This window comes from Mizuhopecten yessoensis, unplaced genomic scaffold (assembly GCF_002113885.1).
Source record: "Mizuhopecten yessoensis strain PY_sf001 unplaced genomic scaffold, ASM211388v2 scaffold716209, whole genome shotgun sequence".
NCBI classification, from domain to species: Eukaryota; Metazoa; Mollusca; class Bivalvia; order Pectinida; family Pectinidae; genus Mizuhopecten; species Mizuhopecten yessoensis.
This window is the reverse complement of record NW_018480002.1, coordinates 135,285-158,897: the sequence shown is the minus strand read 5'-3', so window position 1 is coordinate 158,897 and position 23,613 is coordinate 135,285. Positions and strand designations below refer to the sequence as shown.

Below are 23,613 nucleotides of genomic sequence, written 5' to 3'. Positions count from 1 at the left end.
TTCAAGTCCTTCCTTTTTCCCCAAAAAAAGGTATTCTGTTACACAGGTTGTTTAAACAAATGAAAACAATTTTTTGTTCTACGAAACTGTTGCAATAACAAATCCTTGTAATGCGATAATTACCGGTACCTATAATTTTAAAGCCTGTTTTATCATAAAGGCCCACAGGGGAAAAAGTGCCACCAACCTGGAATCCAATGGGGAAAAAGTGCCACCCACCTGGAATCCAATGCATGTTTTTAAGACTGGCCTTTTTTTAAAGACGGCTAATTTTTGAGGTAATGTTGGGCTGCAAATTATGACTTCAAGGCTTATTTTCAAGGTCGACTTATTTTCAAATTTGAGGCTTATTGAGATTTTAGAGTATCAGCAATTAATATAACAGACGAAGACTCATTAGCTCCATAACAGCTCTGGCATCAATGGGACGGATCAGCAATTTGAAGTTACAATAATTCAAAATATACAAAACAGGCCATAAGGAATCAATGTGCTTGAACAACACCTTTAGCAGATTTGAGCTACAAGAAGGCTTGAACGACATAACTAAATGTTGTATGATACAATCACAGACTGGCTGCCTCAGATATGTACGCCCCCGCAAACAATCCTCGAAGAGATACATAAACACCTATAAACAAATGATTTGATACATAAAATCTACTTGACATATATGATCGTACATCGGTGGTAATCCTGATGTAATTCACACAGCAACAGCTAATAGGGTTTAATGGTGGATTACACAGTAAAAAGTTCATTCAACTCTCTCAGGACAGCCTCTTTACCTTATATAACCTGATAAATAATTTCGAAAGAACGTTGCATAAATCCATTGGGACACAGACTGTGTCAAGATCTGTGAAGAGCAGCAAGCAAACATTCTCAACCTCTTGACTCATTCACCAATGAAATTGCATAATGAACTTTTCAAACCTTTGAATTGGAAGAGTTTAAATGTGTCTTCAGGGGTGAATGAGTTAAACTTGATGATTCTGCCAGGACAATATAATTGTGTTTATTTCTCTCAATGAAATTAAATAGTTTAGTGTATTTTTTATAAGTGTAGGCGTATTTGCTAATTGTTCCATGGGGATTTTTTTTTAACAGAGGCAGAGTTTTCTACAACATTAAGTAGTTTAGCTTAAACTTTCAAACGTGCACGATTGATCGATGTTACAGAATAAGAAATGCATGTTATATATTATGTAAACATAATGGGGTATTACTGTCTGGTACAGTACAGTTTGCGGCAACAGCACTCGACATATCTATGAGATCTGCCGAAGGAAATGGAAGAAGAAGAAGAAGAAGAGTACTAGTACTAAGTCTATTGGTAGGACGTCGGGCTCCTGACCAAAGGGTTCTGGGTTCGAGTCCCGTCACAGCACTGTGTTGTATCCTTGAACAAGATACTTACTCCGCTTGTTCTAGTTTACTCAGCTGTAAATGAGCACATGGTTGGGTAGTGCTCATGAAATTGTTGAATACTAGCTGTGAGCGTCGAAATGGTAGCACCAGCTGTATGATATGCTCCCCAGGGAGTTGAGAAAGATATTGACTGGTTGCAAAGGCCCTACAACCACGGATAATAATTTGTGAATCTCTTTAAGACAACCTACAAACTAGGCTGTGATAGAGCAGTATATAAGAACCTCGCATTATTGTTATTATTACATGTACAAAGTGGATAGCATGGAGTTGATCGCCGAATAGAGTTCATTGATCAATTGACAGTTATCAAAACACAACCTCAGTATATATATATATATCAACCGTGATCCCTATGCGTTAGCGGTGCGACACACAGTTGTGGGCACACTATCATCATTCAGTTTTTCATCATGCGCACATCATCCACACACCGCATGTTACATATATAACACTGTGTGATCCAACAAATGTATATGTAAGTGTCATTGTATTATTCTATTACCTCATTATTACCTCATTCATCAACAACTATCAGGGATATAAAAGACCATACTTGTGCATGCTTGTAATGTGCATACGTCCATTAGGGGACGAACCATGAGTGATACTCAGCTTATCCTAGTCTGTAGGTCTGAACTAATTGATGGAGCTAAATAGAAATTCCAAATATGAAACAGCTGGTTAAAAAGACTTATCAAATTCAAGTGGTTTGAGTTCTCTTACTAGGACGAACCAGTGACACTCAGCTTCCCAGCCTGTAGGTCTGAACTAATTGATGGAGCTAAATAGAAATTCCAAATATGAACCAGCTGGTTAAAAAGACGTATCAAATTCAAGTGGTTTGAGTTCTCTTACTACCAAAGTAAACATCAATAACCAACTCTAAGTTAACCACTAACCACCAAAGTCTAGAAGAACATTGATCAAGTAAAGAACATTGCTGTGAAATACGAAAAATCGGCAGAGGCAAGTTTTGCGTGTAAAAGCAGGAAATGAAGAAGAGTACGCAAGCACTTCGCGACATAATGATGACACCAATCAAGTGTAGACAGTAACACTTCAGCACCGAAAAACACTGCAGGACAGTGATCTCAAGTGCTAAATTAGTACTCTTGCATTAGATTTGCAATATATAGGACCCTGAAGAATAATCTCATCTTCCAATAGCGCCCACGGGGCTAACATATATATATCCTAGTGAGGACGCTGAGGGGAAACGGAGAGAATTTCTTTACTTTGAGCTAGCTAGGGGGTACAATTCTACAGGGAGTTTGGTAATGTTTACATAATTGATAAATTCATGGCTACAAAATATCACTTTGAATTGTTACCTTTTAAATCCGATACATTATAGGGTCTTTACTTAATTATAATGTACGAGAAAATATCCAATACTGACGGTAATTTACCCCGTTACCAGCAACGCTCGGTCTTCTCTATAATAAAATACCTTTTGTCCTTCCTTCTGTATTCCAGCATGCATCCACCCCATTTAAGAGTCCTCTTATAGTAAACCATTACTAGGAAAACAAATTCTTCAGTGCAGTACACAGGATAGGGCTTAATTCATTAGTGAATTTATCAAAGTTGCTTTAAATAAGTAGCGTAGTATAAACATGGAATATTATAAGCAAGTTTTGCTAATGTTTGTAATGCAAAGTTTGACATCTATCAGGGTTAGACAATTTGTTTGTAATGCAAAGTTTGACATCTATCAGGGCTAGACAATGTTTGCTTGGTAGTCCACAGAACTAATAGAACAGACGTCCAACATAAATGTATTACGGTAGTCCAATATTTCCTAACGAAAACATTGCCAGCATGTCCAACATAAAAAGTAACTGACTATACAGGGAACATAAAAAAACTACTGCCATTATGGGGAAATTTCAGGAAAATTTTGACATTTTATCATGCAAATTGTCTGTATTTTAAGCAGTTTTCCAAAAAAAGGAACTTTCTTTAACTTTATAATCTATCAGTCAAATGGTACTGTGATATCATTATGGTTTTTTTAACAAGTCCAAAGGACCAGTTAGGTTAGGTGATTGACACAACTCCTTGCTGAAATCTACTAGTCTCATACTAGAGGACTACAGTGTAAGCATGATGATTGGCAAATGAGTAAAAGCACATTCCACTAGCTGACACTGTGCAAACCTCGGACATGTAAATCTTCTAATTAATTATTACATACAATATGTGACAATTTCTTTGAATAGGAAAATTTTGTTAAGGCCAAAAAAATGTATGTTTCAGGTTCCCGACCGACCCTAATATGTTTTACCTCCGACCCTAACAATTTTAACCCACTCAAACGCACTTAAACATCCTATTCGAACATTTTGAAAATCGTAGCCATCGATCGTTATGACACTTCTCTATTTCATATGCAGGTGTCAAAACCTGATTAAAATCCCATCTTTTTATTTAAATTTNCCCCCCCAATAAAATATGTCTACATACCGGTATGTCTGGTAACACAACTGAAAAAATAATAGGGTATGTCAGTAGGAATTTATCTTTTTTAATTAATAATATTTTTGGGGGGATTTTGGGGGCCCTAACGCAGTATTCATAATTTTAAAGAATGTATTGGTCACATTCGGATTGCTGAGCTAAACAATCAAGCATTTATATTGGGCGCTTATCTTAACAGTTGAGCATAAACATGGTAGGCTTTTATCTAGACAGTCTAACAGGGACATCAAACAACTTGATTGCACTTGATTCAATTTACAAATCTCCACAGAACCATATTCAACCTGTTTTGAATTATACCGATTGTGATCAGATGCTAAATGTCACGGTTTGCTTTACTTGGACAAACCCTGCTACAGGTATGAAAATGAGTTTGGTACCTGAGATTACTAAATCTGTGTAAGCAAGGCCACGGGGCTTCAAATCGTTACAGGTAATCGTAGAGATTTAGATTAATTCCCAACTTATTTTACTTTAAGTGATTCTATAATGGTATAAATGTCATATTGATTTATTAGTGCAGTTTTATTTATTTCATATTGTCAGAAAGTTCAGAGATTATAATTTTCCTATATTTTGAAACCATGCTCAAATGCATGCACATTTATTTCCTAAAAATATCTGCAGAGCATTTGATTCTGTGAACAGGTAAATTTGTAATAACAATTTTACAAATATGATATCAAAATTCAAACACAATGATAGAAGAATTCTGTCAATTTGGGGCTTGTATTTTTCCTAATCTTTCTCACCATGCTCAATGCATGTAAAATTGTTTCCACAAATCTTAATTTTCTTGAACTTTCCCACCATGCCCAATACATATGTAATTATTTCCCAAATCTAAATGTAGACAGTTTGATTTCGTAACATACAAAACAGTCATAACAGACTGCTTTTTAAATGGGAGGCATTAAAACATCAGAGAATCTGTTCAGAAAAAGAAAATGATAATAATTATCACTGGTAAACTGATTCACTATATTCAATTGGTATCTGTGTAAATAAAATTTTACAAGTAAATTACAATGTATTATAATTCGGAAGTCCCGGGCTGATCAATAAAAGGGACAGAGTCCCCCAGCACCACTTATTATCACATTGATAATAAGTGTATTCCACTTATTATCTCACTCTTTGACTTAATATCATGCTTTCTTGAAACAGCATTTTTCTTACTGTATCATCTTTGTAATGGGATGGAATGTGTTTATCATTTACATGTACATGGGCTACACAGTTGAAGTCACCGTAAAGACAGATCTATCAAATTATTCATATTTACTGTAAAAGTATTAAACATAAATCGTTTCTTGTCAAACAAAATCTATACAAGTTTTACATGTTTCAGATAGCTGTAAGCAGCAAGGTCAACCATAACCTTTAAATATTTCCATTTTTGTTCAAAATTACTGTTATCAAAATTTAGCTTCAACAGGAGAGGTCTATGTCTGTGAAGATTGAAGTTGTTAAATCCAATCTGTATGAGTTAGTGGTGCTACATGCTTGGGAAATACCACCAACAGCATTTAACTCATTCACCCCTGAATGTACATTTGAACTCTCCCAATTCAAAGGTTGGAATAGTTCATCATGAAATTTCAGGGGTGAATGAGTTAATTAATATATGTTGCCTTGACACAGAAAGCAAGGAGTAGAAAAATTCTGCTCATTTCATCAAAAACTTGAAATGAGGGTGAAAAATCGAGTTAATTTTTTAAGTCTCTCTCCAAAATAAAGAGATTTGGCAAGTATGAGCACAAATAATCTGCAGCTTGAGCTTTTCATTATGCAATGAAACATGAGCCTTTTCTGAGATTTTGTATGATTTTATTTGTGTCATGGTAAATCCATTCTTGAAGAAACAATAGTGTGGTTCTTACTTCTAAGTTTATGATTAAACCAGTTAATTTCATTCTGCTTTATCTATATGTATTTTATTAAATTGTACCATGGAAATCAAATATTTCATTTGGATGTACAGGTCAGCATGAAATAAATGTTCTTTCTGTAAGCACATGTATATTTACGTGAATGCTTTTACTACAGAAAAATCTTGTTAAGAATCATTAAGGTTGGCCCTTGTTTAAAATCTACCACATTGATTACCCACTGGATCAATTCCTTTTATTGCATTTGACCTAATAAATGTCCTTGAAATTTGACTGCCAAACCTTTCAAAATTATCAAATTCTTCCATGATTATTTTGTTTGTTTGTTTGATTTTGTTTAACGTCCTATTAACAGCTAAGGTCATTTAAGGATGGCCTCCCCTGTGTGAAAGATGCATGCGTGTAGTGTATGTGTGTGTATTTTGGGAGGCTGCGATATGTTCGTGTTTGTCTCCTTGTGATAACGCGGAACTGATGCCGACTTTATAGTGCTACCTCACTGAAACATACTGCCGAAGACACCTAGCAGGACGCCCCACCCGGTCACATTATACTGACAACGGGTGAACCAGTCGTCCCACTCCTAATTTGCTGAGCGTTAAGCAGGAGTAGAAACTACCATTTTTAAAGACTTTGGTATGTCTCGGCCAGGGGACAGAACCCAAAGCCTTCCTCACGTGGGCGAACGCTCAACAAATGGCCAAAAGTGAGGCATTGTCAAGGGAGACATTAGGAAGAAGAAAGTTATTTAGAAAGGAGAGAAGAGATAAGGTCCCAAATTTAGTCGCCTCTTACGATCATGCAATTAGGGGCAGCAGGTACAATTCTTACGCCCTACATGGAGGGAACCATGATAAACATTTGTTTGTCAGTTAATTATAGAGAAATGATTTGACGCTCAGATCGGAGAAGTGATGGGGGCGGGGCATCTATAAGGTCAAATATGGTAGACTAGTAATTATATAACACAATAATGAAATGCACATTCATTTGAGATTAAATTATTTTATTTCTTAAATTCTCATTTTTCACTAAAGAAGAAGATCTAGAGGTCAGGGTAATGAATACTAGTAGTAAGAGATTGAGGAACTAAGATTTACATGATTGCAATTAACGAAGTCAACACCTTCGTGATCTAAATTGAAGAGTAACGAGGTAGTGTTGTAAAGTGATATAGAGACACAGAATGAAGTCATAATAGAAAAGGATTCCTAATTATACTTGTATCTGAAAGTTTTCCAACAAGATGACACCAAATGCAACTTAAAACTAATTAAATAATCTAAAAACAATCTGCAAGAAAATGGTAAAGGGACATGACTCTTTAATCAAACATTTAAGGCAAAGCAACTGAATTACTTTTTCTGATTTTTAAGTTAAAGGGTACGAGTGCATCAGTTACAATCACTAAGAAGAGTTCCACTCAGGAGGTTTTTTTACTTAGATTTACCTCCCTATTTCATGTATAGAGAGAAAATACATAGCTGTCAAACCTCCGTCACTAAGAGGGAGACTCCCTCATTTTGATCAAAATTTACCAATCTCCCTCGAAACTCCCTCAAACAAGTCCAAACTCACACAAACTCAAAATCTACATTCTGTGGTCAAATGATCTCATAGTTATACAGCGGGGGGGGGGGGAGAATTTTACTATGATTTCCACTAAGATTTGTTTTATTGTGTTTCAACCCATCGACAATTTAAGTCTTGTAGGGCCCTGTCATAAAGTCTAAATCATCTTGGTTTGAGGGGGGGGGGGGGGGGGTGTAATGATCATAACAGGTGTGTCTGAATCAAATGGATGCTTCTTGGAGTTATTTTAAAACATAAAACGTGAAAGATAAACTGAGCACAGCAATTTCAGTCGCATTTTATGCACATTCTCCCTCATTTGAAATGTGGAATGAGGGAGATTTACCTCATTAGAGATTTCAGAGGTTGACACCTATGAAAATAAAGCATTATTAAAAATAGGGTTTTTTTTAGCTCTGCATACAGATGTAGAATAATTATATCCTGTCGAGTTGCATTGTATATCTTTATTTTCACAGACTTTGTGGCCCATAGATTAGACTCCCATATTGGTGCTGTTCATTTATAATTCCCGTATGGCAACATTGGTATTTATTAATTAACCCTTTTACCACAGTAGACCATAATGGACTCATCCAAATAAATGTATGGTAGAGTCTACTAAGGTTACCTAGGGTTCAAAGGGTTCAAAGGTCTTGAGATTAACCCCTTTTTATGGAAATAACCATACAGTTCGACTTGTCGGTACCACTTGTCTTGAACTTTCAAAGAAAAGTACACATCTATACTTTCTGTATAATTTTTGGCGACTGTCATAATCAACATAAATAGTTCATCCTCAGTGCCAAAGGTGATTTTGTTTTCATTTTTGAACTTGAAGTATACAATTTTATTTGCTATAACTGTTTAAGTACTTCATGTAAGCTTAATTAGGGAAGAGTATCACAGGTCAGTATTGTACATGTATCTCTAACAAAAGAAGAGTTCCAACTTGTTAAACATTTTCCTGAGTTGGAGTTGCTGGTGTGTTTTACCACAGCAAAAACTAACAAACAAAAGAAATATATTTATGATATATAACTTTCACAAAAACATTTTGCCTCCACTACAGGGAATTGATTCCTAGATCTTTACGATTATATTTATAGAGCATGCAGGGAGCTAAACAAAGCATTCTTACTATCTGAGACAGCCAGCAATCTCATATTATCTTTGAATCATACTTGCCAACTTTTTGAAATTTCATGGGGGAGATTACGTGTGCTCAGAATTAAAAGCATCAATAAAATGTGTGTATGTACGCTACAGGGGAAAACAACACTTTTAAATGGCATATTTTGAGCTGTTCTTTTATATGAAATCATTAGATGTTAGAATATACATGCAGAATTATTTTAGCTAATTCACTGGTTGAAAATGCTCAAATTTAGGGTCCAAGTATGTTGTATAGACATAAGAAATACATAAATATAGCTCAAAAAATCACTTTTAAAGGCCAGTACAAATTTTCCACAATGTCAGCAGTTTTGAAGAGTCCAACCACACAAAGTATACAAATACACAAAACAATGCTCTTCTTCTTCAATAGACATTGATTTACTCCCACACAAACCCAATAATTGTTATTGCATGTTCTGAACTGGAATTGTTTCCTTTGACAATCATATCAAACACACAGCACAGATCAACACAGCAAACCAATGTCACGAAACAGCATTGTACTCAGGATAAAGATGTACACTTAAAGTATCACGCTCAATTGTTCCTCACAAAATGGCAATAACTTTGTATGTATGCGACTCAACATATACCTGGTGGACATACATAGCATACATCAGATGGAACCATATGTCATATACACACACCAGATGGAGCCATATGTCATATACACACACCAGGTGGAGCTACATGACATATAACATTTACAGCCATACAATATACACCAGGTGGAGCCACGTGTCATACACTATTTATAACCATACAATATACACCAGGTGGAGCCACATATCATACACTATTTATAACCATACAATATACACTAGGTGGAGCCTCATGTCATGCACTATTTATAACTATACAATATACACCAGGTGGAGCCTCATGTCATACACTATTTATAACTATACAATATACACCAGGTGGAGCCCCATGTCATACACTATTTATAACTATACAATATACACCAGGTTGAGCCTCATGTCATACATTATTTATAACTATACAATATACAACAGGTGGAGCCTCATGGCATACACTATTTATAACTATACAATATACACCAGGTGGAGCCCCATGTCATACACTATTTATAACTATACAATATACAAAAGGTGGAGCCTCATGTCATACACTATTTATAACTATACAATATACACCAGGTTGAGCCTCATGTCATACATTATTTATAACTATACAATATACACCAGGTGGAGCCTCATGTCATACACTATTTATAACTATACAATATACACCAGGTGGGGCCTCATGTCATACACTATACAACTATATATAACTATACAATATACACCAAGTAGAGCCTCGATCATGTCATACACTATTTATAACTATACAATATACACCAGGTGGAGCCTCATGTCATACACAAGATAAAGGCACACAACATGCATCAAGTGGATCGACATAGCTTCACATGACGTGTTTAATTTCAATACCCTGAAGCAATAATTATTTGAACAAACCACCCACATCCAAATGATATATTTGTTTAGCTTTAGATATTTTAGACAATGTAGTGATTTCTTATTTACATGATTTTTACTTCAGTTTAATTGTTATGCTTCCATCTTGAAAAAGAGATTACTAGGTATGTTATATTCATGCTTCCACCATGTTCATCCACCCATGATAATTGCTTTCGGATCTGTAGCTAGCTCCCTTGTTTCTTAATCAAGGTTGACCAAACTTTATTTCTTTTGTTACATCTTAAAGAGAATGTGTATCAACCACTGAAACACAAACCTGTTTCTGGGCCATCATTTCCTTGCAGTTCATACTGTTTCACCAAATTGTTTCTGCCGTAACACCTACAGGTGAAGGACTGTTTCACACCATGACCACACATCATAGAGACTTAAAATAACATTTTCCACTTCAGTGAACAGGAAAGGAAAATGATATCTGAGTCATAATTTCTTTGCATTTTTCATGAATTACGGTTCATCAAACTTGCTGTCATCATAATGCGATCTACAAAGCTGTCTAATTTCAAAGAAGTAAATTCACATAAATATGAATTTTAGCAAAGCTATAGAGGTTGAACTTACTTTCACAGCACTGGTTTGTTTTTTTAGACATCTTGGTTTGGATATATATATATATAAATATTGTAAACTTTCGTTTATCATATATATACAAACCTATTGAAATACCTCATAAGCAACCAAAGCAGTAAATCTTCGGCATTATTTTTATCAATCGAGTCTGCTTGCTAGGGATTGTTGGATTGATCATAACAGTTTTCTACCACCGTAAACACCATATACTGTTTAATATTTGAATGAAGATGTTTCATGCACCATTACTTGAGGTCTCAAGACCTAAATGTCTTGCACCATTAAACACCAAATGATATTTGAATTGATTTTCAATATTTATTACACAGATTATTATCACATACTGTAAGTTCTTTTTGTCTGTCTACACTGTCTTTAAAGGATATAGCAGAAATTTATACATTTTCCAGAAAACTTCAGCAAGGATAAATTTGCTCATCACATTTTAATTCACTGCCCCCAATCCAACCCCTGCCTATCCCCCCCCTACCAATCAAGGATTTTCTCTAGGGGATATTGAAGATGGAGACCTGATAATTGATCTCTGCAGCTGCCCACAATTACAACAATTGGGATCTCTGTCTTTTCCTTTTCTCTCATACCTACTTGCACTGTTTCTTATGAAAACATCAAATAAACACAAAATTAATGATATTTAAATTGAAATACGAGTTCCTAGTCCTATAAAAAAAAAAAAAAAAAAAAAATTCAAAATGAAGTGAAATTTAATGATTGTGAGACTCCTTATTTTTAGCAACACAGTTGAAAAATGGACCCATGAAAATAAATTGTAGATTCAGATCACTGAATTAATCTAAATCTGTCTTTAATAGGAAAAATATTAAAAAGTGTGATAAAATAACGTTAGGAGGCCTATTTGTCCTGCCTCGTAGACCAAACACCTACACGACATAAAATTTCAAATGAACCATATAGGTACAATATATAGGGTAACTATGGAAGTCTGTCGCCTTCCGTACTAATTCAAGTTTCCATGGAAACCTCTATGTTCGATTCATTCATGAACTAACACTGTTTACTCTATCTACTATTATAGCCATGAAAGCTCGCCTTTGATAAGTTTCCTTTATGCTTGAATCAATAGCACTATAAACAGGTGTCCGTGGACATGGACTTATGTTCCTAATGACGGTAGATCAGCCCAGTCACCTGAAATTCACCGCTATAATCTGTAGAATTACGGACTTCTAAGATTTTCTCCATCTTCTGTAGATGACATATTCTCATTATCTTTTGAATCAGTCTGACAACTCACTCCTGAGGCCACACATATATCATATCAATTAAGATTCTGGGTGGTCATGCAGTGGTGAAGTGGAAAGAGCACTCGCGTTTCATCAAGACAACTGGGTTTGATTCCTCCATTAGACATGAACAGGTATATATATGGGGTCACCAGCCTGACCAAGTAGGTATTCCTAGACCTAAGACCACTGTATGTTATATCTACCATCCAGTCCAACAAGAGTGATTAATATAAGTTGATAGAACCTGTACTGCAATTGGTGCAAAATAAGTTTGATTATTTAATTAAGATTCATATTTATCACATCTCCCCATTTTTGAAAGAGACCATCTTTTTAGCTTTTGAAAGCAGAAAACTAAAATTCCCCACCTCTTTATTTTTGCTTAAGTTCAATCAATTTGTTGTAACTAGCACAGCTTAAACTATCACATTTTACACTAGTGGTTTGTTGAAGAATGGCTAGGGGTCATTGTAAGACTATAGAGACATTTTTAACCTAATAGGTTATGCAAACAAACTCTCGGTCCCCATTGAAATATTTCATAGTTTGGTAAGGATTGGTTTGCTGTTATTGCCAGACCCGGGTTCAAACCGGAACCCTCTGAAGTCAAGATGGACGCTCTACAAATTCAGCTAATGGATCACTGACTAGGGGCAGGTCCAGGTGAGGGCGTAATGGGCGTACGCCCCCTACGATTAGTATCCGTTGTTGTTGACCACGATAGTGAAATCGTCAAAGATGTCAAAACAAAACCGTCAAAAGACCTTAAAATCATCTCCAGGTGTCTTGGACACCTTTTTTAAACAACCATAACAGCATAAAAAATGTCAAACCCTGACACTTTAACTATAAAATATACATACTCCAAGTCAGGAACCGTTACATTAGTGCATTTCACAATTATTTTAAGTTTTTTAGCCAAAAAAGGTCCAAAAACTTTTTCGCCTTGCTCCCCCCTCTTTCAAATATCCTAGAAACGCCCCCGCTGACAATCGTCCCTGAAAGTCCAGTTTGGGTATTAAGCAAAACTGGACCAGGTTGAACGCCAGGCGAGCAGGTAAAGCGTCCCTCTACAGTTTTGAGGATCCCAGGCTCAACCTCGGTTTGTCTTTGCATTTCTATTTCTCCCGTTACAAATTTACATTCTTCATGGCCAATCAACACAAAAGAGGTCGTCACTCATTAGGGCCAGCCAATTAATGGTCGATGGATTTGTTGTTCATAGTCAGCAACATTCATTGACTATCAACTGTCAACTGTGTTTTTGTATTGTTTTATACAGAGTCTGTAACAGGAGAGGAAAAATGCATGGCCAGACCAGGGTTCGAACCCGGCATCCTCCGAACTCTAGATGGACGCTCTACCAATTGAGCTACCTGATCGCTGACGGATCAACCCAATCTAGTTCCGGTACATTCCTTCTTCCTTTTTCTAAGTTTTCGCCCCCTAAGACATCACTATTTACAACCCAGGTTTACATATCCTCTTGCCAAGTATACACCTGAATGCTTGAAACAAGGGTTGGTCACAGGCATCAAGTTGTAACAGGAGAGGTAAAATGCATGGTCCAGACCAGGGGTTGACCTTGAGCCCCTCTGAACTCTAGACGGACGCTCTACTAATTGAACTACCTGCCGAAGTTCAGTTCGGCTACAGCTCAATAACAATTTAAGTCATCTGGGTCAAACAACACATGTAAGCTGTTGATGTAAATCTTCTCAATTCTCCACACATGATGAGACACGTATACGAATTAATTATAATTTTTACAAAATGTATGCATATAAAATGATGCAGTTATGATTTATTCATGATATAACTGTAGGAGATCAAAACATTATAATCAGTAAAACTTCATACTCTGATGCAAGTGTTTCTTTTTTTACTGACATGATCATGTTGATACCATCTAGACATGTCTTTTACTTCAAATAGTATGTTTTCAAGAAAAAACAGAACTCTGAACAATGGAATTTAAAAATGAAAACAGCGAGCAGAGGATCAAATAAGTATACCCCCACCCGGCCCCTACACAATGGTCAAGTGTGACCTTTGACCCATTGTTCTAGAATGATGACCACCAAAATCTCATCGGGTGCAGAACATCACATTTGATAATCACATATTGTTAATATATACAATATGTATATAAGTTTACAGTAATACAACATATCAATTACTCTTTACAGGTAGGGTTTCGGTGTGGTACAGAAAACGTGACCTTTTGGTATAAGATACTTAAATGTCCACAATAATAATCTTAAAAATTGGGTTATGATTAGATAATTTTGTCTCCCATCCAGTGTAAAGAAAGATTCTATTAATCAACATCAAAGGGGAAAACAAGACCCACTTGACTAGATTTTGTTCTATTCTTATTATTTATTAATATTTAAATCATGAATTATTTAATTTCACCTGTGCATACATGCAGGTGCCACGTCCCACTTCCTTTTTATGCAGGAGAACCACCTTTTTTATCATATCTCCTCCCAAGAATTATCTCCCTTTTGAAAATGTGAGAATTATTTCAAAATCATAACTCCCTATAACCCGTAAGTGTTTTATATGATATACAGGAAATAGCTTAAGACTCGGCAGGAAAATAACTTTTTAGGGCCTGTATATAGTAGAAAAATGGTGAGACTCTCTACTTTGATGTCTGGTGTACGTTGGGAATCAGGTTTCACCACAGTTGATTCACCTACCGCTTCTGTCTCTCCAAAATGTGAATTATTCATATCTATAGCTATTCAAACAATGATAAAGGGACACTGGTACAAAGTGGGACAGCAAATGACATAAAACTGCATAAAACAAATATTTAGTTGAACACTACGGATACATTTATCAATTAACACATTAGATCTGACAGCTGAAATACAATATCTGCCTGTACTTCGTAACAACTACAATGCATTAATGTTTCCGTAAAATACACTTGTGCTACTTGTTTTGATGAAAACTTTCGTCTCTCCCTGAATTATTTCCTGCTGTTTTGTTAGCCTCTGAGTGAAATGCATTCTTTGCAAACTTATATCTCCCTTTTGAAAATGTGAGAATAATTTCAAAATCATAACTCCCTATAATTACCTGTAAGTGTTTTATATCCGATATACAGGAAATAGCTTAAGACTCGGCAGGAAAATAACTTTTTAGGGCCTGTATATAGTAGAAAAATGGTGAGACTCTCTACTTTGATATTTGGTGTACGTTGAGAGTCAGGTTTCACTGTTGATTCACCTACCGCTATAAAATAATTCTATACATTGTTCGATATAAATGTTTTTTCAACCATAACAATTATACTCCTGGAATACTGGTTATTGATCAAATGAAACTCATGATAATCAATTCCAAACCTCTATGGCGCCAATTAATGAGTTTCATACATATAAAATGTACTAAATATTTATACAATGTAGTAAATTTCAACGTTTGTGGAGATATTTCTCAGCTGATTTTGATATAAAATTTTCAATAGAAAACATTGAATTACAATTCTTGTTCATGATATATCAATGCTAATTTTTATCACTCAGTTTGTAAATGACAAGGAGTTGTATTGTACGCTTCTAAAATTGTCAGCCACATCTACTACGGAACTTACAGATGCAATCAGTAAATTGGCAACAAAATATCTATTAATGTTCAAACCATTACCATATTAATAAGATCAGTTGATCAGAAAATAGAAAAAAAAATAATAGATTTTATTATAAGGAAAATTTATCTAAGTAAATTCATTGATTTGTGCCCATGTGGCAGATTTAAACTAGCTCAGCTAATTTACATAATCTGCCATATTCTTTTTTTAGATGTTATAGCAGTTCAAATAAATCCGGAGCTAACTTTTATTAAGGATCAGTGCCAGAAACTGTAACAAAATGTGGGAAACTTAAACTGTTTTATCCGGCATGACTGTAGCCCTGATAAATCATTTCTGAAAAGAAAACTGTACCTTGCAGGATTTTTATGAGAAATGATAAAGATGAAATATAAACAATATATAATCAACAAAATGTAAACTCTGAAGAAATAAAAAAATTATCGGCAGGGCTAGACCGTGATTCAGACCCTGAACTTCAGATTGATATACTATCGCTCTAACCGAATGAATTTTTTGACCAGTTGTGAATTTCACCTCGTACCGTACGAGACATATTGATATAAAACGTACATCTCATTCTGTTAAAATTGTATTTGAGGTTCCTTCGCCAATTGAAACATTTTCAAGTTGGCCTGCCTTCATAACTTAGAGTAGACAATTGACAAAATCACACGAAATCGTCCTTTTCGTGACTTTGAGGGAGTCTTTTGTTTTGTATAATAATCAGTATAGTCAACTTTCATGTAAACAACATACTGAAGCAAATCGAAACGTCCAGAATTTGTAAACCCTTTTTATAAAACATACAACATTTTAAGGTTCTGCAGAGAAGAAAAATTGCTGTTTTTTACAAGTTCTCCATGCCCATGTTGGATTGTTTGAAATTACTTTAAAAGTCTTGACAACACTTTTTACAGTCTGTGGTAGGTATTTTTCGGATTTCAATCAGTGTTTTTGAGAATTTAATTATTTGTTACTTTATAGTTATCGATGATTATGACAGAAAGTACACTATAGACGTTCTTACATTATTTTACAGACATGTGAAAATTTTGTCAAAATCAGTTTATAAGGACGGTTTAAAAAAAAAAAAAAAAAAAAAATATTAAATTATTATATATATTGTAAATTCTATCTTTTGTCATTTATGTGTGCAATCTGTATAATACCAGGTTTTCATATAATTTATATAAAGGTCAGAAAGCTAGGTGTCCATTCCTTAGGAAAGGTTTGTCCTATTAAAACACATCCTGGGTGGTAAAACCAGACTGTGATGACAATCACAGATACATTTGTATGCAGTTAGCAGTGATTTTGAGATTGTTAAAGAAAAGCTTTTTATATGGATCTGCTTGTAAAATAACTATTTGTGCTAATTGTAGAGCAGATTCGCTGCAGAAAATCAATAGAATTTACATCAGTATTCAAACCATTCAATTACATAGATAGCTTCTAGTACACTATCAACGGTTCGCTGAAACTAATCGAGGGGCTATCCATTAAGAATCAATTGATATCACCAATCAGGCACAAAGCAAGGCAAAGCATACCTTTTTCATCCTTTTCTCTTTCGTCGATCCATAGTCCTCGGCATACGACGTTGATTCTGGAACCGCAGAGTGGTAACGGCACTGCTCTCGATGTCAACTATATTTGTGTCAACACCAGATCTTCAACAGTTCAAAGTAAAGCGACTGGATTAGTCTTGGAACTCAAATGTCTTATCGCTAAATACAAGATGGTAGTGCTAATTCAAGCCTATAATCCCCCTTATAATGCTGTTGCTTCAACTACAAGCACTCTAATTTTATCAGATGCCGACGTCATTTTGAAGACATGTCAACGAATCCATGGGGGTTGTCAAATAAAGAGGCGTGCACTACATTTTCCTCGTCAAGTAATTATAATGATACAAGTTGTTTACATGGAGAGACAGCGAGCATGTCATTTCTCTCGTGTATCTACACCATTCTGTGTTGGTTCGTCTGCTGCGCTGATTATGCCCGCAACGTCACGTGCCTAGCCAATCAATTATGAAGCTAAGCAGAAGTAGTGCTCTGGCTACAGGTAACACCAGACTCCGCCAATATCAACTCCCGATCCACTTCCTAAACAAATCGATTTTCTTATGAGAAAGTTGTAAGAGTTGTCTGCCTTTATGATCCATAGCTGCAGAAGCAAGTATTTGGCGGGAAAATTGCGCGATGTGTGTTTGGTACAGCCGCTGAATTTGATATATTCCATTGGTTTTTGCCTACACTCGCAAACAATCAATTATAGGGCCTACTGTTGCTAATAGTTTTGCCTTCCGCAAACTTATGAGGTAAACAAAAAGGCAGTCCTTTTTCAGTGAAGTGCTTTTTCCGGAAGTCATCTGAATGCACATTGAAAGCACGGCATTAGATTATTGAAGTGCTTATGTGCATTATGTAAGCTCCGATGTCAAACAGAGACGTTACTGCACTTCAGTACACAGAAGTCTGATATAAATGTATACTCCATATATCACACATATATATAGGTTTAGCCACGGACGTAGATAAGTCTTATTCCGTGGTTTAGCGTAGGAAGCTGAAAATAAATGAAAAATAAATGTAAATAGAATATATGCCTCTGTTCAAACATGGCAATTTGTGAATTGTATCGCTGGACTCGACTCATTTATGTATGGTTGGTATTATCACGGACTTATCACGGAATTCCGTGGTATTATATAAAATTTCATGGTGATTTGCTGCTTTTTTTAAAGACGGCGCGAATTCTACGCACAGAAAAGAAATCCGTTGAATCTACACAATTATATGACGAGAACATCATATACATGTGCTGAATAGAAACAGATACCCATGTATGTACACTTAGATGTTATCATATTACCATTACCATAGCCTTCTCCGTATCAGCCCGAGGAGCCAAAGACCCGAGGGCTGATATGTGTCGAGGGCTGATACGGATTAGGCTATGGAAATGGTCATATGGTAATCATTTCATCATATGCTGCTCTATAACATCAAAATTATTAGCAATAACACATAAAACTCACAGAAAAATTATAAATCTCATGAGCTTAACTATAAACCAAAACTTAATACGTGTTTCAGGTAACATTCCTGAGAAAAAACTGTAGTTAGGCAAATGGTTTCATTTTCATTTTTATTTTTTTCATTATCATGGATCAACATGTACATTAGCTTATATCAAATTTCACACATCACAGTTACTAATAATTTGTCAAAAAATAGGGTCAGGCTCCCAGATTAAGAAGAAATCACATTTTAATGAGTGGCTGTGAGCTAATAAATTAATCTTATATTACAAGTTGGTGATAAAAGCTATGGCGGAAAACTGCCCGTATTTCCCTAAGTCGGCATTTTTGAAAACGGAAAAAAATATAGATGAGTAAATAATTTTTAGTAGCGAAAATGCATGGAATGAATATAAAACCAATTGAATATGAATTTTCAATCTAATTAAAATTATATCTTCACATCTCTCCCGTTTACTGATATGCCGCTTCCACGCGACATATCAGTAAACGTGAGCGATGTGAAGATATAATTCTAATCAGATTGATGAATTTTTGAACTGTTGAGATATTCGGTATTGTTAATATTACACTGCAAATATAGCCATATTCACTAAGTGACGGGGTTTCCCAGACTTAAAAAAATACTTTCAATACTTCCCATCCGAGGACCATCTTTTGAATAAAGATTTTGATTACGTGATGTAATATGCAAAAATAATTCGTATGACGGAAAAGTGACCCTCCTTTGGGAAGGTGCTCAAAATGATGAAAAACATTTTTTTTTATCAAGTTTCTCAAAACTGCCTAAGGTGTTTCTTGGGTTGAAAACAGTTTTGTGTTTCCATATGTGTGTCCCATGTAGCCTAATATTTAACGCAGTTAGCTTGTGACCAGAAGAAGTGAACGGTGCAAGTTCGAATCGACGTTTTTGGGTGTTTTGTTTTTAATATTTAGTCATGTGATCATTTTCCTTAATTAAGTGTTAAAATATATTTGAAATCAATGGAACATTTTATTGATATTCTAATAACTTACCTATTGAATCATGACAACAAATCCCTGTACGCATGTACAGTGTAACTATACGCTTTTTAGGTAAGACATCATGATATTTATGAATTGTTTTACCCTCAAATTGGCACTAGTATTTTTATTTATTATTTAAACACAAACAACTGATACCGAAATACAAAATATATGGGATGTTGCGTCAGAATAAAAACAAAGGCAAAGCAAAAAAATAGTTTACTGTTATTAACGCAAAGATATTACCGAATATGCGGGAAAATTCATCGTCGAGGATAGTCTCATTCGTTTTAAATGCAGGAAGGTAAGGAACGCAATACACGTGTAAGACATGCTACTCAAAAACTATATGTAATTTCACCATTCCACGGTGCATGATGGTTTGGTTTAGTTTGGTTTGATTTTGTTTAACGTCCTATTAACAGCTAAGGTCATTTAAGGACGTGCCTCCATGTGTGTAGTGTATGCGTGCTTGCGTGTGTGTATGCAGGATACAGGATATGTTGGTGTGGTCTGTTGCAGGAAGAACAAAATCAAGATGTGTGCTTTTTAAGAAAACAGGTGACGGCATGACGTACGCAGTAGCAATGGAAATATCTTTAAAACTTGTTGGTAATGATTGTACAATCTTGTGTTTCATACAGCATAACGCGAAATAAGCATTTCGTCGAGTCTTTATCGTGAAACACATGTATCAATAGCCATGGCCTTAAATTCGTCTGTTTACAATTATCTATTCTTAGACACGGGATTCCAATAGAGCTACCTGCATACAAATACCTGATGAGGACGCGTCATAACACTGTACGGTTGGACGCGCGCACTAGCGGATCATAGCTTTAGGGAAATAGGCATATAGCAATCCACCATAGCTCTTTCTATGGTCGGCAGGAAAATCTAAGTTAGGTAGGGATACCTGAAACACACACATATTTTTTTACTTTTTGGCCTAATCACATTCTTTCTTAGATTACCAATTTGAGGTGTGATTTTTCTGGGGGGGGAAGTTTAACCGGAAGTAACACGGATATGGCGAGTAGGGTAAATATGACGCGTGCCGGATGGATATGGCGCCTGCTGGGTTTATAAATTATATTGGTTGGTCCACTCTGTAATAGGGGAGGAGTTCTTTCATTTTCCAGTGGTTATCCAGTTTAGTTACTTTTTTTATAGAATTGTTGTTATGTGCTGAAATTTTTCGGCAATTTATTATAGATCTTCCTGATCTTTTTAACAATAGTTAAACATACACGTATTCCTAGATTATTTATTGTTAGCTATATGGACGTTCACAATATGCAAAACGTTAATGGATAAATCTGTGTTAATATAAAATCGGAAACTATGGAGTCGTGCGGTCCGGAAAGGTGAATATACATATCCATCCTAATTCCCGTCTTTAGAAATATTTGTAAAGAAGAAATGTTTGCAGTTTTTCAGTTGGAAAACTACACGGACATTTACGAGTTCAAAACTGACGACTTCAATTCATGTAACTAGCATAATTAATATTTCTAAATCTGATATCATATTCTATCGACAAATCAGCCCATACAAGCATGTTGGGGAAAGGTTTGAAAACTCATATGAATCGATAATTCATGCAGCTAACAAACAGATGTTGAGCTTTAGCAATATTTGAACGATTTAAAAAATGATAAAGGATGACAAATCGATTACAGGGACCTCAGAATAAATTACAATGTGTCTGTTCAGACTTATCCGGGGTCCTTATTTATGAAACTAAGTTTCTGTGCTCAAGCACAATTTCTTATTTCCGTGTTAAATGATTCGATAGATTTGTGGAGAGACTAAAAGCCGAATATCATTTACAATATTCACACTTGACCTTTTGTCGGTGTCACATTATTTAAAGGAGTTGTAAGAGCTGGTTTAAGCACAGAATCATGAATATGGGCCCGCATGTGTAGGGGTTATTATTTTACATTTGTGTCTTGACATCAACACGTATCCTCGATACTCCTGGGGGTTACACTCACTTTCTCTCTCTGCACCTCTTGAATATTTCATAGCAAAATCGAAGGCAACAGCTAGCTATTTGATTGGTCTCGGGTAAATAAAACAAACTGACCAATCGCTAGGCTGTTAGAAGTACTAATATTTATAAAAGAAAATCTCTCGTCGTCAGAAAGCTACGTTATCGCAGCTAGGCTGATAGTTGTCCTTTGAAGATTACAGTGGAGCGACAACAGACTTCAAAGCTAGTCAATTTTACCGTTACGCGACCGGGGAATTCTTTCGATGGATATGGGAGCATCCAACTGGTCTTCTTGTTTTATCCACAATGTGCTGCACACTCAGCCTTCGCTTTGGTCGGGGTGCAGAGAGCGAAAGGGAGCGTAACCCCTGGAGTATCGCGGATGATCAACACTTAGTAAAATACTAGCCTTAATTCGATTCACGGGGGTGGCACCTTTACTGAGGGATGATCCACCCCCTAAACATCTAATGATTCTCTCTACCCCAACATCCTCTCTGTAATTGAATCTCAGGTCCCCGTAAATCCGATGACTTTATGCGGGTATTTGACAATGGTCCGTATCGTCTTCCCGTAACATTTATATTCGCTGTGGAATGTTAGCCCGGATATGTTGGGTTTTTTTTAGAAATAAGGGCCCCGGGCGTGTCATTTAACATATTAAAGCACGGAATAACCTTCATGTACCAAGTGAACAGATCAACTTATAAAGACACACGTTACACGGACATGCGCTATAAAACTAAACGGTATAAAAATACGGGTTCTAGATCTATATACCCGGTATATAGATACAAGGTATATCGATACATTGTATACAGATACAAGGTATATAGATACAAGGTATACAGAAACATGGTATACAGACACATAGTATACAAATATATAGTATATAGATACATAGTATACAGACACATAGTATACTATGTATCTATATACTATGTATCTGTATACTATGTGTCTGTAAACTATGTGTCTGTATACCATGGATCTGTATACTATGTATCTGTATTCTATGTGTCTGTATACCATGTTTCTGTATAACTTGTATCTATATACCTTGTATCTGTGTATACTATGTATCTGTATGCTATGTATCTGTATACTATTATGTGTCTGTATACTATGTGTGTGTATACTATGTGTCTGTAGACCATGTTTCTGTATACCTTGTATCTATATACTATATATCTATATACTATGTGTCTGTATACCATGTATCTGTATACCATGTATCTGTATACCTTGTATCTATATACCTTGTATCTGTATACTATGTATATATATACTATATATCTGTATATAGATATATAGTATATAGATACATCGTATACAGATACATAGTATAGAGACACATAGTATACATGGTATACAGACACATAGTATACACACACATAGTATACAGACACATATTATACAGATATATAGTATATAGATATATAGTATATAGATACATAGTATACAGATACATAGTATAAAGTTATATAGTATAAAGATACATAGTATACAGATACATGATATACAGACACATAGTATACAGACACATAGTATACAGATACATAATATACAGATATATAGTATACAGATATATACTATACAGATACATGGTATACAGACACATAGTTTACAGACACATAGTATACAGACACATAGTATACAGATACATAGTATACAGACACATAGTATACAGACACATAGTATACAGATACATGGTATACAGACACATAGTATACAGATACATAGTATACAGATACATAGTATACAGATACATAGTATACAGATACATAGTATACAGATATATAGTATACAGATATATAGTATATAGATACAAGGTATACAGATACATAGTATACAGATATATAGTATACAGATATATAGTATACAGATAGATAGTATACATATACATAGTATACAGATACATAGCATACAGATACATAGTATACAGATATATAGTATATAGATATATAGTATATAGATACATAGTATATAGATACAAGGTATACAGATACATGGTATATAGATACATAGTATACAGATATATAGTATACA

At 35.2% G+C, this 23,613-nt stretch overlaps 1 protein-coding gene across 5 annotated transcripts in view; it reads right to left on the bottom strand.

The window, feature by feature from the left end:
* Positions 1–17,811, bottom strand: part of LOC110442105 (serine/threonine-protein kinase 32B-like) — a 116,645-nt gene extending 98,834 nt beyond the window's left edge. For all 5 annotated transcript variants that reach the window (XM_021485543.1, XM_021485546.1, XM_021485547.1 and 2 more), the window contains exon 1: positions 17,062–17,811. The gene's annotated coding sequence lies outside the window, so the exon portion shown is untranslated. The remainder of the gene's footprint in view (positions 1–17,061) is intronic.
* Between the last annotated feature and the right edge of the window lie 5,802 nt (positions 17,812–23,613).